This window comes from Bos taurus, chromosome 1 (genome assembly GCF_002263795.3).
Source record: "Bos taurus isolate L1 Dominette 01449 registration number 42190680 breed Hereford chromosome 1, ARS-UCD2.0, whole genome shotgun sequence".
NCBI lineage: Eukaryota > Metazoa > Chordata > Mammalia > Artiodactyla > Bovidae > Bos > Bos taurus.
This window is the reverse complement of record NC_037328.1, coordinates 130215516-130230790: the sequence shown is the minus strand read 5'-3', so window position 1 is coordinate 130230790 and position 15275 is coordinate 130215516. Positions and strand designations below refer to the sequence as shown.

At 44.9% G+C, this 15275-nt stretch overlaps 1 non-coding gene across 1 annotated transcript; it reads right to left on the bottom strand.

The window, feature by feature from the left end:
* Positions 1 to 14217: 14217 nt before the first annotated feature.
* Positions 14218 to 14289, bottom strand: TRNAW-CCA (transfer RNA tryptophan (anticodon CCA)). The gene has a single exon. It is a non-coding gene; the product is annotated as a tRNA-Trp (tRNA).
* Positions 14290 to 15275: the final 986 nt, after the last annotated feature.

Sequence of the window (15275 nt, the reverse complement as noted above, 5' to 3'; positions counted from 1 at the left end):
GGAAAGCCCCATTTTATGTATGGTAGTGTGTATATGTTAATCCCAACTCCTAATTTATCCCAACTCCCAACTTTCCCCTTTGGTAACCATAAATTTATTTTCTAAGTCTGTGTGTCTGTTGCTGTTTTGTAAATAAGTTCATTTGCATCATATTTTAGATTTAACATATAAGTAACATCGAACGGTATTTGTCTTTCTACGTTTGACTTAATTCATTTAGTGTGATCATCTCTAGGCCCATCCATGTTTATTTATTTAATCATTTATCTATATCAGTATGAACTGACATCTTGCTATACCTGTTTAGTAGCTCCAGAAGTTGTTCTGGGATTTTCTTTTTGTTAATTTTATTTATGACTGCACTGGGTCTTCTTTGCTGTGTGTGGGCTTTCTCTAGTTGTAGCAAGTGGGGGCTACTCTTCATTTTACAGTCTGAGGGCTTCTCATTGCGGTGACTTCTCTTGTTACAGAGCACAGGCTTTAGGCACTCGGGCTTTGTAGCTGCAGCATGGGGGCTTAACTGCCATGTGGCATCTGGGATCTTAGGTACCCAACCAGGGATCAAACCCATGCCCCCTGCAGGTAGCAGGTCAGAGTCTTAACCACCGGACCACCAGGGAAGTCTCTGCTGTCTGGTTTTAACTGAGCATTTTATATAATTCCATTTTAAATTTTATCCCTTTTTGAAGAAAAGCTTTGCTGCTATTAGTTCCATTAGTGATTCTCAATTGACGGTGAGTTTGCTCCCTAGGTGACCTCTGACAGTGGCTGGCAACATTTTTGGTCATTACAACTGTGACATCCAATACGTGAAGACCAGTGATCTTGCTAAACTTCCTGTAAGCAAAGTTCTGTCTCTCACAGCAGACAGTGATCTGATCCACAGTGGCAACAGTGTGGCTATTGGCAAACACTGAATTAGGTAAAAGAATCAAAGTGTATTAGTCAGGAAATTGTTAGGGTTCTAAAAAGGATTCCTTGAACCTTATTGACTTGGAGCAGCTTAGTTCAAGGAAGCAATCTTACCAATGTGCCCTGAGGTAGGGGAAGTGGATGAAAAACATTATTTGATGAAAAACACTAGTGACTATCGCACAATAACACAGGCTTTTTCCTTTGGTTGCAGAGAATTTTCAGAACAATGTTTTACACACAATGCTGATTGCATTTGTGTTAGTTCAGGTCTTCCAAGTAGAGGCTAAGATGAGGTTAGATCCCAAGAGATTTGCCAGGAAAAGACCTGAGAGGGAAATGGTGAGGAAGCCAGAGGAGGTTGAGAAAGCCTCAGGCCTTGAGGAGGAGAGGGGAAGGGGAGGGAAGGGTAGACAGGAAGTCTTAGACTGCAGTGCACTTCTAAAAAAGTTTTAGCTCTGCTGCTGAGGAGTCCTTGAGCCAAAGTTGCCCGTCAGAAGAGTCCCCTGTCTCCAGGTTACAGCCCTGCCTGGAGGTCCCTGTTGTGCTTAGTCACTGATTGTGACAGCCTGAGGGAAGTCATTATGGTCAAACATACTCCTGCAGGTGGAGACCTGAGAGGCACTGTCTCCTTGCTGCTTCAGTCTACCTCCTTGCACTGCACAAATATGCTTTCCCAGAGGTCCAGGGGGCAGCTCCTGCATGGCTCCTTCAGGCCTCTCTTTCTGAGGGGAAACAGAGGGAGCTTATCTGACAACTACAGCCCCATTCATGGAGCTGATTTCTGGTTTACAACTGGTACTTATCTTCTCTCTGCTCCACTACTTCCTCTAACTTTCACTCACTTTCATTGGTCATCTCTGCAGGTTGTAGCTTACCTGGTTTTATGATTTTTGTTAACTATGGACGAAGAATGCCACTTGCCATATCGGTCAACAAAGGTTGTTGCTCCATCAAGCCCCCAGTCACCACAGCTGCCACATGTACTCCCACCCCCAAAGGTGAGCCCTGAAGGAACTCAGGGTGGACACAGAATCATCAAGCAAGCCATCAACAACTGCAGCAGCCCTCAAAGCTGCACCCTCGGGGAAACCAGGATGGGAAAAACAGGATACAAGCCCTAGATAGATAAGGTGCATATTAAAGGAATGATTTCAGAGTCCTGACTCTTGCATCTTCCCTTACAAATAAAAGCACTAAATTCATTAACTTGATGTCTGGTTTTCTTTAACGAATAGTGATCTTTTGGTGTTCTGATTATCTGGTTTCTGTTGCAAAACCCCTATATGCCCTGGCTCCTCCCCTCCCTCTTCTGAGCAGTCCCTCAGAGCTGTCTGAGAAGCTGCCTCCCGGGCTTGAAGTCCTCAAAGTTTACCAAATAATACATAAGTCTCAACTTTGGGCCTGAAGATTTTTTGCATTTTTTTTCCCCAGTCGATATAATCATAACCATCTCAGGCTGGGGTTGCTATATGTGTCCATTCATAGGGAGTACCAAGGGGCACTGATGTGAATCATGTGGGTTCCAAGTGTCACCTCCCCACCCCACCTGCCTATTATGGTATAAAGGCAATTCTACCTCCTGCTCATCAGGGTCAGTGTCTCTTGCCAGTATGGTGACTCCCCCTCTCATGGGAACTGCAGGAGGAGAACTGTAGCTTGTAGTTCAGTGAGACCCTGGTCATGTACCCTGGCAAGAGTGCAGCCTCTCGGGGTCAGAACCTCTGGAGCCCAGAGTTGCAGGCATGAGAAGCACAAATGTGGGGCCTGGGAGTGATGGTGAGTAGGGAGGACCACTCTTGCTTCCCCTCTTTGGGGCCCAGACCCAGAACTCCCTGGTTCACCACAGACCACTTTCTCCAGCTTGGCTGGTCTGTGCACCCTAGTCTCACCCTGCCTGTTAACTCAGTGTCCCCTCGATCAGTTTCGATTCCTCAGGTTGCCTCTAAGCTCCTGCCACCAGGTCCCTGGCTTCCTGCCTCACTGATGCCTCAGGGCGGGCCCAGCCCGCCTGGAAAGGGGAACTCCAGCCCAGCAGGAGCTCAGGAAGCTCAGACTAGCACCTGTTTAAGACCTTAAGCCTAGTGTCACCCAATGGCTCCCCCGAACTTTGCCAGTCACAATGTCCTGGGACAATACACAAAACAAGAATAGAGCAGACTTTGGGAGAAGGGACCCCCCATTGCTGAGATTATCTATCTGTCTGAGTCTTGTTATGTTAATACTTTGGTTAGGGTGAGGTATTTGATAGAAATACACTGAGAGCCCTGCCAGGGCTGCTTATTATGTTTGTTGTTTGTTTTGAATAGGTAATTATTCACAGGGTTCAAAATCCAAACGCTACAAAACAATATCCAGTGAAATGTTTCCCTACTACCTCTGTTTTTCAACCACCCAAGTTCCCCTTTCCAGGCAGAACAAATGCCTTCAGTTTTTCCAGAGACTGTAATGCACACATTTATATTTGTTAACCAAGATGGTAATATACTACACCCATTGTTCTGAACCTTGTGTGTACGGTTTTAAAAATCTATGACTGTATTTTAGGGATCATTTCATTGTATATTTAGGATGCTTTGTTTTTGTGTGTGTGAATGTACCATAACTTATTTACCTAGTCTACCAATTAATGGGCATTTAGTTGTTTTCTAATCATTTGAGATTGCAAAGAGTGTGGTGAATAACTGTGTACATTTCAGGTACGTGTAGAATAATTTCCTAGTGGAGCAATAGCTGCGTTAAAGGGTATTTACATTTGTCATTTGGGAGATAGTTGCTTCCATAGAGACTGTACAAGTAGCCTTCTGCCTTCAAAGTCCATGTTATTTCAGAGTTTTGCCAACATAAGGTGTTTACAAGTCTTTTTCATCTTTGTCAAACTGAAAGGATAAAACCGTATCTCTATCTTGTTTTAATTTGTATTAATATTAGCTGTATGAAATCGTTGTGATCTTTAGGTAAAAATATTTGTTGACTTTTGGCAATTTTATGTGGTTTTATTTCTCTCAATGTAAGATTGAGAATATTTTAATCTTTGAGTTATTTATGGGGGATGGAATGGATTGGGAGATGGCGATTGACATACATGTACTGCTGTGTATAAAAAGGGCTTCCCTGGGGGCTTAGCAGTAAAGAATCTGCCTGCCAATGCAGGAGATGGGAGTTCAATCCCTGGGTTGGGAGAATCCCTCAGGGAAGGAAATGGCAACCCATTCCAGTAGTCTTTCCTGGGAAATAGAGAAGCCTGGTGAGCTACACAGTCCATGGGGTTGCAAAGAGTTGGATATGACTTAGCAACTAAATCACCACCACCACCACCACATGTACAATAGGTATGTAATGAGAACCTACTGTATAACACAGGGAACTCTACTCAGTGGTCTGTGGTGACCTAATGGAAAGGAAATTTAAAAAAAAGAGGGGATATATGTATATGTACAGCTGATTTACTCTGTTGTATGGCAGAAACTAACACGACATTATAGAGCAACTATATCCCAATTTTTAAATAAGTCATTTATCTATGACTTATCTATCTACCTTTTTTCAGAACTTTTGCCATTTTAAAATTCAGGGGTTGACCTTTACCAATTTAGAGGATCTCATTTTATATTAGAGAAACTCAGCTCTTCTTCTGTTATATGAATTAAAAAATATTTTCCCAGTTTGCTATTTGTCTTCCGAATTTGTTTACAGAGGTTTTACAATCAAGAATTAAAATTTTTTTAACATTTTCGTTGAATTTATCAGTCTTCTGTTTTATGGATTCTGAATTCAAATCATAGTTAGTGTGAAATGAAAATATCTCCTGTCATATTAATCAACAAGAAATGTCACAGCCATCAGTGATTTCTGGCCTCCCAGTGTGAATGAGGGCTCCCAAAACTGTGATCCAGCAGATGCTGCCACCCCCACGGTGACTGCTGAGGTTCGAGGGGCATGCAAGAAGCAAGGTGAGCCAGGAAACGGGATCGGCCCCAGACAGCTGAGGTGCGTAAGAGAGGAATGGATTCAGTGAGCCCAGAGGCTTGCATCTTCCCATACAGAGAATGTTAAATTCCTTAACTTGATACCTGATCTTTGATGTTCAGACTGCCTGCTCCCTTTGCTGCAAACTTGTACATAGCCTGACTTCCCTCTGCCTCCTTGGAGCAGTTTTCTCAGAGCTACTGAGATTGCCTCTCCCGGGCCTGGAGTCCTAAACATTCCCACCAAATAAAATAACTCTCTACTTTCAGGTTGTTACTTTATTTTTTAGTCAGCATTAGCAATGCTTTTCGTTTTCTCCTCCAAGATCATATGGGAATTTTGTTGTGATTTTTTCTCATACTGGGGCAGGTATCCTGGGTAAAGTCAGTCATTTCAGGAACCACTGCTCTGGGACTGGAAACTGCAGCAGCAAGGGATCTGCCTCACTTCATTTAAAGTTCATGGACTTCAAGATATCGAGGGGGAAAGTTCTGAGTGTTTGGAACTGAAATGGCCCTCTGCCAGTCTATGAGCTAGAGGCCAACTTATAGGAACCAGTTAAGAAGGAGAAGGGGGTGACAGAGGATGAGATGGTTGGATGGCATCAATGACTCACTGGACATGAGTCTGAGCAAACTCCAGGAGATGGTGAAGGACAGGGAAGCCTGCAGTCCATGGGTTGCAAAGAGTCAGACATGACTTAAGAGACTGAACGACAAAAAGAAGCTCCAAAGCATATGTGTGGTGAGAAAGCCTAGAAACCCTAGGGTTGGGCTAGCCATGAGAGAATGGATCAGTGTGTCTTACTAGGCCACCTCTAAGCTCTTGTGTTTGCTCCAAATCTACCAGAACTAGTTGCTGCAGCCCAGCCCCGAGCACCAGCAGGGACAAGGAACAGGAGCCCTGGGGTCTGCACCCCCAGCCAGCTCTCAGGCTCACAGAGCTCACCTTGGCATCACTCCAAGGGGTGCCCTGTCAGATTCTGTCCTGTCTGCTTATTGTGAGGCTCAGAAGACCTGCAGCCTGTCTCATGCTCCCCCCTTTCCTGGGGTGCTCAGTAAATATCTGTCCTGCTCGGTTCTGTTCTGGGCACTGAGGGTGGAGAGAACAATAAAGCAGAACTTGATGGGTTCTGCCCCCAGGAGCTCAGCACTAGGAGAGCACACCACCTCTAGGGGTCCCCAGGGCAGCCCCGTTCCCCTCAAATTCTTCATTATTGTCATTGTGAGGGCCTAGGCTATTTTTTCTTTTCTTTTTCTCAAAGTGAGGAATAATTTTACATTCAATAAAATGAACAAATCTTGAGAGTTTTCTGACTTTTGATAACGTGTACACCCTTATAATCCAAATTCCACAGAAAGTTCTCAGTTGATTTTCCAGTTAAACATGCTCTGCTGCTTAGTCACTCAGTCATGTCCTACTCTGTGAACTCTGGTGGATTGTAGCCCACTAGCTTCCCTTGTCCATGGGATTCTCCAGGCAGAATACTGGAGTGGGTTGTCATTCTCTAGGCAAGAATACTAGAGTGGGTTGTCATTCTCTTCTCCAGAGAATCTCCCTGACCCAGGGATCGAACCCGGGTCTCCCACATTGCAGGCAGATTCTTTACCATTTGATCTACCAGGGAAGCCCAGTTAAACATCCCCAACTTCAATTCACTGGTCAGCTTTCTATCACCTTAGCTTAGTTTTGCCTGTTATAGAACTTCAAAAAATGGAATTGTTTTTGTGCTAGTTTCTTTTACTCAGAATAATGATTTTGAGATTCATTTGCATGGGCTTTCCTGGTGGCTCAGACAGTAAAAAATCTGCCTGTAATACAAGAGACCTGGATTCAATCTCTGGGTCAGGAAGATCCCCTGGAGAAGGGAATGGCTACCCACTCCAGCATTCTTGCCTGGAGAATTCCACAGATCAAGGAGCCTGGCAGACTGCAGTCCACGGGGTCTCAGAAAGTTGAATACAACTGAGCGACAAATATTTGCATGCAGTTGCTTATGAGCAGGTCTTTTTTTTTTTTTGACTGGGAGCTGTAAGTTCACAGCGGTGAAGTTCTGGAGGCAGAATACGATTTTTATAGTTGAGTAGTTTTAACACAGTCCATTTACCTACTTATCTCCTGATGATCTTTTGAGTTGTTTCTAGTTTGGGGCTATTACAAATAAACTTGCTATCAACATTTGTGTACAATATATGTATAAATTTTTATTTCTCTTGGATAATACCTAGGAGTGAATTTGCTAGAGCTGCTTACATGTATGTTTAACTTTATTTAAGAACAAACAAACACAACACAACCTGTTTTCTAAAATGGTTGTGTCATTTTATACAACACTGGCAGAGTGTGTAAGTTCTACTTGCACCACAGTTTTATAAATGTTTGGTGTAGTCAGTTTTTAAAATTTCAGCCATTTAAATGGGTATGAAGTGGTATCTCATTGTTGTCATGCTGTGTGTTTAAATTAGTGCATCTTGGAGATTTTTCCACTTCAGCACATATAGATCTGCTTCATTAACTTTAATGGCTGCTCAATCTCTCACAGGATGGATGCATCATCATTTATTTAACTAATCCTCTGTTGATGGACAATGAGGTTGTTTCCGTCTTTGAAATGCTGCCACAAACCTTCTTGTTGATGAGTCTGTGCAAATGTGCAAGTATACCTTTGCTGTTGCTACTGCTGCTGCTAAGTCGCTTCAGTCGTGTCCGACTCTGTGCGACCCCAGAGACGGCAGCCCACCAGGCTCCCCCGTCCCTGGGACTCTCCAGGCAAGAGTACTGGAGTGGGTTGCCATTAGGATACACCTAAAGTATACCTTCCAGGATAAGCTCCTGGAAGTAGAATTTCTGGATCAAAAGATATTTGCACTTAAAATTTTGGATTGATATTGATGGACTATTCATGTAACAGATCAAATTAGCTCTTATCAGAGGAACTAAGGTCCTCAGAGCCAAGTCTTCCCCAGGCCTCCCATGATACACATCCCAGCATTCCAGGAGACTCAACACTTTTTGACATTTGATCTGATATGATGTCTCCCTTTGACACAATCTTTCTAAAATTACATTTTCTTCTATAGAATGGATGTACTATAATCTGCTTAGTCATCTCCCTATGGTTCGATATTCACTGCTGCTGCTGCTGTTGCTCTAAGTCGCTTCAGTCGTGTCCGACTCTGTGCGACCCCAGAGACGGAAGCCTACCAGGCTCCACCGTCCCTGGGACTCTCCAGGCAAGAACACTGGAGTGGGTTGCCATTTCCTTCTCCAATGCATGAAAGTGAAAAGTGAAAGGGAAGTCGCTCAGTCAAGTCCAACTCTTAGCGACCCCATGGACTGCAGCCTACCAGGCTACTCCGTCCATGGGATTTTCCAGGTAAGAATACTGCAGTGGGGTGCCATTGCCTTCTCCAGGATATTCACTGAGGTTGCTCTAATCTGGAGCTCACTGCAGAGAGGATTGTGGTGAACAAGTCACCTTGCACTTTTGGGACTTCCCTGGTGGTCCAGCAGTTAAGACTCATCTCCCAATGCAGGCGATGAGTGTTCGATCCCTGATCAAGGAGCTAAGATACCTCTTGGGCAGAAAACCAAGGCATGGAACACAAGCAACATTGCAACAAATTCAATAAAGACTTTTGAAAAAAAAAAAAAAACAAACAAAACCCTGCACTTCTGTGCCAACAGTTGCTTGAGCAAATAATAATGGCTAACATTTATTGAACACTTGCAATGAGACAGGTGCTCTAAGCCCTTTGTAATGTATTTTCTCAAAACTACTAAAGGCTAACTAATATTATTATTAGCTTAGTGTTACAGATGTGAAAGGAGAAGGCAATGGCACCCCACTCCAGTGTTCTTGCCTGGAAAATCCCATGGATGGAGGAGCCTGGTGGGCTGCAGTCCATGGGGTCGCTAAAAGTCGGACACGACTGAGCGACTTCACTTTCACTTTTCACTTACATGTACTGGAGAAGGAAATGGCAACCCACTCCAGTATTCTTGCCTGGAGAATCCCAGGGATGGGGAGCCTGGTGGGCTGCCGTCTCTGGGGTCGCACAGAGTCAGACACGACTGAAGTGACTTAGCAGCAGCACAGATGTGAAAACTCAAGCACAGGTGAATAATATTTTCAGGGTCCTAGGGCTGATAAGAGACGTTAGTGTGTAGAGCTTAGTTGTGGCCAACTCTTTGCGACCCCATGGACTGTATCCCACCTGGCTCCTCTGTCTATGGGATTTTCCTGGGCAAGAATACCGGAGTGGGTTGCCATTTCCTTCTCCAGGGGATCTTCCTGACCCAGGGGTTGAACCCGTGTCTTCTGTGTCTTCTGCATTGGCAGACAGATTCTTTACCAGTGAGCCACCTGGGAAGCTGATATGAGATGCTGCTGGAGTTAAAACCCAGTCAGTGGTCCTGACCACCATGCTGAGAGGCCTGGCTTGGAGTCCCAGACTGAGGATTTGGTTCAAAGTGTGCCCACGTTTAAAAGTGAGATGCTGTTAAATCACTTCCCAAGAAGGCTGTGTCATTCTCTGATCCTACCAGAGTGAGTGTGAAGGTCTCTTTCCCCTCCAAGGAGTATGTTTTCTTCATTTTCATATCCTGGGTTTGGGTATATAGAAATGCAATACACCCAGCATAAGGTCCACCATAAAGAAGGTAGGTGACTGAGGGCAGCTGACCAAAGGAATAGTTGGGACTTCCCTGGTGGTCCAGTGGTTAAGAATCCGCCTTGCAATGCGGAGGTTTGGTACCTGGTTGGGGAACTAAGATCCCCAATGCTTCCAAATAAATCAATTTTAAAAAATAAAATGATTGGATGGATGAAGTGGGGCAGACAGGTGTGACCTACATCACATCAGGAGTGCCATTGCCCAGTGTGGGGTCTTGCCTTGATGTGGATCATTTTTAAAGTCTTTATTGAATTTGTTACAATATTGCTTGTTTTGCCTCGTGGCTTTTTGGCAGGAGGCATGGGAGATCTTAGCTCCCGGATCAGGGATTGAACCCGTACCCCCTGCACTGAAAGGGGAAATCTTACCCACTGACCCACCAGGGAATCCTGCCTTGAATATTAATTCATTTAATACAAGTGGGAAGTGTTCCTTATTTTCCTTATTTTTCTCTTTTTACCTCGGAGTGGCTGCTCTCCGCCCCTGATGAAGTGTTTCCTTCTGATAAGAAAGGCCTTCTGTGACCATCCTGTATAAAACAAGAATCCCCACATCACCCTACAGCTCCATATTCCTCTTACTCTGCTTTTTCTCCATAGCACCTATCCCTTTCTGACACCTATTTACTACTTTTACCACTTCTATTTTATTGCTTATCTCCTTGGTCTCCCCTTCTCTCTTCCACAACAGAATATAAGCTTCACAAAGGTAGTGGCTTTGTCTGTTTTGATCACTCATTTATCATCAGTGCCAAGGACATTTCCTGGCCTTACCAGAAGTTCAGACAATATTTGGTGAAGATGGCGCTTATTCTTCTCTGTTCCAGGAGCTGGAGCTGCAGCAGCCAGTGGGACAGAGGACCTGCCCTCAAGGCCCAACAGGAAACCTGCCTGGGCCTAGGAGCCTGGAGATGCTCTCTGCGCGGGGCTGAAGGTCTCTTGCATCTCTTAAGGAAATCTAGAGGAGGCAGTAAGTCCTCTCAGAGACGCGGCCCGCCCGCCCCACAGCGCCTCCTGGCGGCCTCCCTGCGGGCGGAGCAGGAGCCGCGCGGCGCGGCGGAGGGACCTTCCTCTTGCTTGCGCTCTGGAGACCCGGCGAGCTCTCCTGCCGCTTTTTCCCGACTTTCAGATGATTCTGTTTTCGGCCGGGGCGGAAAGAGGAAGGAGGGCTGGGGAAGGGCGAAGTGAGGGGCGGGGCCGACAGGGAATTGGGAGGGAGGTCAGAATCTTGACGAGTTCTTCCTCCGCGTCATCCGCAAGACCTGTTTATTCAGTTTCGAGGTCCCCTCATTTTGGGACATCCTTGCTTTTCCTCCGGACCCCTTCGAGTCTTATCTTCGTTCCCTTCCTCCCACACCTCCCGAGGCGAGGAGCGAGGTCAGAAGGCGGAGACGAGTGCCGTGCTTATGTCCTCCCGGGACACGAAGTCCCTCTGCATTGTCCTGGGCTTTGAGATCAGGCAGGCGGGGCTTCCGTGTTTACGTTCAGGCTCCACGGTCGGCGGGCACTGGGGGCGTCCCTTCGGGCTTGGTTTGGTGGAAGCCCTGCCCTACGACCTACTGGGAGGGAAGAGCCTGCCCGAGCCGAGGTCAGGACGCCACCTGGCGGCCGAAGCCCGCGTCCCGCAGCCCAGGTGCGCCTTGTACGTGCATGCTAAGTCGCTTCAGTCTTTGACTTGATTCCCCAGGCAAGCATACTGGAGTGGGTTGCCATGCCCTCCTCCAGGGCATCTTCCCCAGCCAGGGATGTCTCTTACCTCTCCTGCATTGGCAGCCGGGTTCTTTACCACTGGCGCCACCACCGCCTTTAGGAGCTCCTTGAGCACAGGGATCCCGGTGTTGGGGTCACTTCCCAGGCTCTGCCCTCCTGCCCTTAACACAGGATCCCTGGGTCTATTTCACTTCGTGATTGGATCATTTGGAATAGGCATGTTAAGGAGGTATTAGGTGCTGTTGTTATTGCTAGGTCGTGTCTGACTCTTTGCGACCCCATGGACTGCAGCACGCCAGGCTTCCTTGCCCTACACTATTTCCTGGAGTTTGCTCAAACTCATGTCCATTGAGTCGGTGATGCCATCAAGCCATCTCATCCTCTGTCACCCTCTTCTCCTCCTGCCCTCAGTCTTTCTGGGAAAGGGTCTTTTCAGGGTCTTTTCCAATGAGTCACCTCTTCATGTCTGGTGGCCAAAGTATTGGAGCTTCAGCTTCAGCATCATTCCTTCCAATGAGTATTCAGGGTTGATTTCCTTCAGGCTTGACTATATGGATCTCCTTGCAGTCCAAGGGTCTCTCAAGAGTCTTTTCTAGCAATTTGAAAGCATCAGTTCTTCAGCACTTAGTCTTCTTTATGGTCCAACTCTCACATCCATACATGAATACTGGAAAAACTATAGCTTTTTTTACTAGACAGATCTTTGTTACAAAGTGATGTCTCTGCTTTTAGTATGTCTGAGTTTGTCATACCTTTCCTTCCAAGGAGCAAGCTATAGTCACTGTAGTCACGGCTATAGTCACTGTCTGCAGTGATTTTGGAGCCCAAGAAAAGAAAATCTGTCACTGTTTCCACTGTTTCCCACCTATTTGCCATAAAGTGATGGGATCAGATGCCATGATCTTTGTTTTTTGAATGTTGGGTTTTAAGCCAGCTTTTTTTACTCTCCTCTTTCGCCCTCAAGAGGCTCTTTAGTTCCTCTTCATTTTCTTCCATTAAAGTGGTTTCATCTGAGGTTGTTGATATTTTCCTGGCAATCATGATTCCAGCTTGTGATTCATCCAGCCTGGCCTTACGCATGATGTACTCTGCATGTAAATTAAATAAGCAGGGGGACAATATACAGCCTTGACATACTCCTTTCCCAATTTTGAACCAGTCCATTGTTCTATATCCAGTTCTAACGATTTCTTCTTTTTTAAAAAATATTTTGTGTGTGTGTGCGCGAACCATTTTCAAAGTCTTTATTGAATTTGTTAACAATATTGTTTCTGGTCTATGTTTTGTTTTTTTGGCCATGAGACATGTGGGATCTTAGCTCCCCAACCAGGGATCGAACATGCACCCCCTGTATTGGAAGGTAAAGTCTTAACCACTAGACTGCCAGGGAGGTCCCTAACTATTTCTTCTTGACTTGCATACAGGTTTCTCAGGGGACAGGTAAGGTGGTCTGTATTCTCATCTTGTTAAGAATTTTCAAAGGTTTGTTGTGATCCACAGTCAAAAGCTTTCACGTAGTCAATGAAGCAGATGTTTTTCTGGAATTCCCTTCTTTTCTCTATGATCCAATGGAGGTTGGCAATTTGATCTCTGGTTCCTCTGCCTTTTCTAAACCCAGTTTGTACATCTGGAAGTTTTCAGTTCATGTCCTTCTGAAGCCTAGCTTGGAGGACTTTGAACATTACCTTGCTACCATGTGAAAAGAGTTCAGTTGTACAGTAGTTTGAATGTTCTGTGGCATCGTCCTTCTTTGGGATTGTAATGAAACCTGACCAGTCCTGTGGCCACTTCTGAGTTTTCCAAATTTGTTGACATATTGAGTATATAACTTTAACGGCATCATCTTTTAGGATTTGAAAAAGCTCAGCTGGAATTCCATCACTTCCACTAGCTTTGTTCGTAGTAATGCTTCCTAAGACCCACTTGACTTCATACTCCCAGATGTCTGGCTCTAAGTGAGTGACCATACCAATGTGGTTATTTGGGTCATTATGGCCTTTTTTTGTATAGTTTCTCTCTGTATTCTTGCCACTTCTTCTCAATCTTTTCTGTTTCTGTTAGATCCTTACTGATTCTGTCTTTGTCATGCCCATCTTTGCATGAAATGTTCCTGTGATATCTCCAATTTTATCTTTCTCTTTCTTCCTTGCTTTTTGCTTCTCTTCTTTCTCAGCTATTTGTAAAGTTTCCTCAGACAACCACTTTGCCTCCTTGCATTTCTTCTTCTTTGGAATGATTTTGGTCACTGCCTCTCGTATTATGTTATGAACCTCTGTCCATAGTTCTTCAGGCACTCTGTCTAACAGATCTATTTGTCACTTCCACTGTATAATCATAAGGGATTTGATTTAGCTCATTCCTGAATGGCCTAGTGGTTTTCCCTACTTTCTTCAATTTAAGGCCAAATTTTAAAATAAGGAGCTCATGATCTGAGCCACAGTCAGCTCCAGGTCTTGTTTTTGCTGACTGTATAGAGTTTCTTCATCTTCGGCTGCAAAGGCTAACAGAGTTTTGTCAAGAGAACACACTGCAAAGAATATAATCAATCTGATTTCAGTATTGACCATCTGGTGGTGTCCATGTGTAGAGTTGTCTCTTGTCTTGTTGGAAGAAGGGTGTATGCTATGGCCAGTGTGTTCTCTTGACAAAACTCTGTTAGCCTTTACCCTGCTTCACTTTGTACTCCAAGGCCAAACTTGCCTGTTACTCTAGGTGTCTCTTGACTTCCTACTTTTGCATTCCAATCCCCTTTGATGAAAATGACATCTTTTTTTAGTTTTAGTTCTAGAAGGTCTTGTAGGTCTTCCTGAAACTGAAAGTGAAAGTGATGTCGCTCAGTCGTGTCCAACTCTTTGCAACTCCATGGACTGTAGCCTACCAGGCTTCTCCATCCATGGGATTCTCCAGGCAAGAATACTGGAGTGGGTTGCCATTTCCTTCTCCAGGGGATCTTCCCGACCCAGGGATTGAACCTAGGTCTCCTGCATTGGAGGCAGACGCTTTAACCTCTGAGCCACCAGGGAAGTTCCCAGGTCTTCCTAGAACTATTCAACATCAGCTTCTTTGGCATTAGTGGTTAGGGTGTAGACTTGGATTACTGTGATGTTGAATGGTTTGCCTTAAAAATGAAGCAAGATCATTTTGTTGTTTTTGAGATTGTACCTAAGTTCTGTATTTTGGACTCTTTTGTTGACTTTTGCAACTCTATTTCTACTTGTAAGGAATTCTTGCCCACAGTAGTAGATATAATGGTCATCTGAATTAAATTCACCCAATCCTGTCCATTTTAGTTCACTGATTCCTAAGATGTCGATGTTCACTCTTGCCATCTCCTGCTTGACCATGTCCAGTTAACCTTCATTCATGGACCTAACATTCCAGGTTCCTATACAATATTGTTCTTTACAGCATCGGACTTTACTTTTGCCACAAGACACATCTACAACTGAGCGTTGAATTGCTGAGTGGATGGTTCCTTTTGGTGCTGGTATTCAAATTTTCTGCCTTCATGGATGGTATGAAGACTCCATCCGTGGATTGTTAACTCCAGGATTGTTAATCCAGGGTTTGCATTTCCTTCCAGATGTTGGTAGGGCTGGTCCATCTGCCCCCAGGGCTGGAAACTACACTGGAGGCAGCTGTGGAACTAGGGAAGTGGCCGCAGAAAAAAGGGGGTAGAACTGGAAGAGCCTGGTGGCAGTCAGAGAAAAGGCAGGGGCATCTCTTAGGGTTTCTTACTGTTCTCTTTTTTCATAACTTGATTATAATTTTTTTTGTCCTTGTCAGGTTCTTATCTACTCAAGGACAATTTTTTTTTTTATTGAAGTAGTGTTACTTTGATATACTAGTAGCCACTAATGTCATGGGTGAGCCCCTTTCTCAGTTGATCTGAATTGCTTACAAAGGGCCACCTCCGCGATGGGACAGCATTGCATATGTAGGGTGGCAAAGGCCAACTCTGTAGCCCTCTCTCCTGGTTTGGTCAAGGGTGTCCAGTCCCAGAAGTCCA